Source organism: Lontra canadensis, unplaced genomic scaffold, assembly GCF_010015895.1.
Source record: "Lontra canadensis isolate GAN:19392208 unplaced genomic scaffold, GSC_riverotter_1.0 scaffold345, whole genome shotgun sequence".
Classification (NCBI taxonomy): domain Eukaryota; kingdom Metazoa; phylum Chordata; class Mammalia; order Carnivora; family Mustelidae; genus Lontra; species Lontra canadensis.
Window position 1 is genome coordinate 83,942 of NW_022631339.1, and position 2,149 is coordinate 86,090.

The following is a 2,149-nucleotide window of genomic DNA, read 5'->3' on the forward strand; positions in this document are numbered from 1 at the left end:
CTCAACACAAACTCATTCCTTTAGGCCCTGCATTGTGCTCCTTCCCCGGCTCTTTCACCGCACAAACACCAACAGGAGTGACCCTTAAATTCCAGCCACCTGAGTTACGTGTCGGGGGGATAGGGGCTGGCAGCACTGTCCCCGGGCACCAGGCCCCTCCAGAAGGGGACACACCAAGAGGAGATGGGAGGGGCTCAGGGACCTCAAAGTTTTCTCTGGCCCTGGGCTGGCCCTGGGCCCCTGCCAGAGACAGCGGTTTACAGGGATGAGAGCCTCTCCGGGTGGTTAAGCCCCTGTGGGTGGAGGGCTCCCGCCTCACCCCGCCAGGCGCCCCTCCCACACGGCGCCCCTCCCAGACGCCCAGCAGCATCGGGTGCACAGCTGCTCCGAATTAGTGCTGGGGACAGACGGGAGTGGGGGTGTCCCACCCACTCCGACTCTAGGAGGCATCTGGGACGGCGTGTGAGAAAGTTGGATGGCATTGGTTCCCTCTGCGTGGCCACGTGGCATCTCTCTCTGCAGCCAGTAAGATCTCAGAGAGGCAGGGCCGAACTTGGTGATGGATGTAGAAGGTAGAATGAACAGAACCTGATGGCTGCGGGGGTTCGTGGGAGGGGGGTTGGAGAACAGGATCACTCTAGAATCACTGAGTTCTGGCTTAAATGGCTGGAGAGACTGAGAGGTCATTCTCTGGCCGCAGGGACTCCCAGAGGAGTAGGTCTGAAGATAATTAGAGCTTTTAGTATGACAATTATCATGTTACACTTGTGTGTTTCGGTCTCCAACCAGACCGTACACTCCCTGCGGGCAGAGCAGCATCAGAGGCCCTCCTACACGCTGCAGGCATAAGTTGGGAGCATTCATTCACACTCACCTACCAAACACTACCTGAGGGCCCACCGTGCGCACAGGACCCATTCAAGTACTACGGTGGGTCTAGAATTGCGTGCACCAGACACCCACATTTATTGTCTCTTGAATAAATGTTTCCAAGGATGGAGATTATATTTTCTTTTTTTTTTTCCTATATTCTTGATGCCCTGGCATCTGGGTCCTTGGTGACTCCCAGTGCTGGCAGATTCTTTTTTTTTTTTTTTTAAGATTTTATTTATTTATTAGACAGAGATCACAAGCAGGCAGAGAGGCAGGCAGAGAGAGAGAAGGGAAGCAGGCTCCCCGCTGAGCAGAGAGCCGGATATGGGGCTCCATCGCAGGACCCTGAGATCATGACCTGAGCTGAAGGCAGAGGCTTTAACCCACTGAGCCACCCAGGCACCCCAGTGCTGGCAGATTCTTAGCAACAGCAGACTAGTGGCCTGCGAGTACAGCTCCCCAAGGCAAACCAACCAGTCCAGAACCCATAATGCCAACCCCCTCCTTTCCTGAGCCCTCACATGTCTACTGCTGCCCTTAATCACCCCAGAGCCTGATCACTCTAGTTGGGCCAGACAACCTTGGGCAGTCCCCACACTTTGGAGCCCACCGAAATTATTCAAACTAGCCAGTCCGAAGCCTATCTACCCACCTAACCCATTCCTTCCTGGTAAAACCACAACAAAGGCTCTTACCTCCACTTTCCCTTCACTCTCCTTCTGCCTCCTGACTAACTCTGGTACTTTCCCAGGAGGCCCTGTGCGGCATACGTGCTTCCTGCTTCTAGGGATCTCTGTAGAAACTCCCACCATGACCGGCACTTCTGTGTCTGTGTGTCCTACCGCACGTGATGCAAACAAATCCTGGGTACATTTTAAAACAGACGATCAAATGTAGAGAAGCATTCGGTAACTGTAAATTAACAACTGGTTCCTTTGAAGCAGTACAAAGTACATCTTCAAAAGACAGACAAGAGGTGTTAGTTCTATCATTAGGTTAAGACTGAATGGAAGTGATAGAAAAAGCTAGTTTGGGGACAAGAGGGGACACATCTGTAACCAGGCAGTCCCCAAATTAATGTGAATTCATGGGTTTGGAGCCAGAATAAAGAGCAAGGAAAAAGCAGAAGAATGGCCCTCACCATACACCCTGCAGAGCTTTGCACAAGCCGGGAGAACACGGAACCATCCAGTTAACACCTGCCGCATCACAGCACAGAACCCTTCTTTGCAGAAACAACTTTATTAAAGTCATGCAAACCAATAACTCAAGGGGA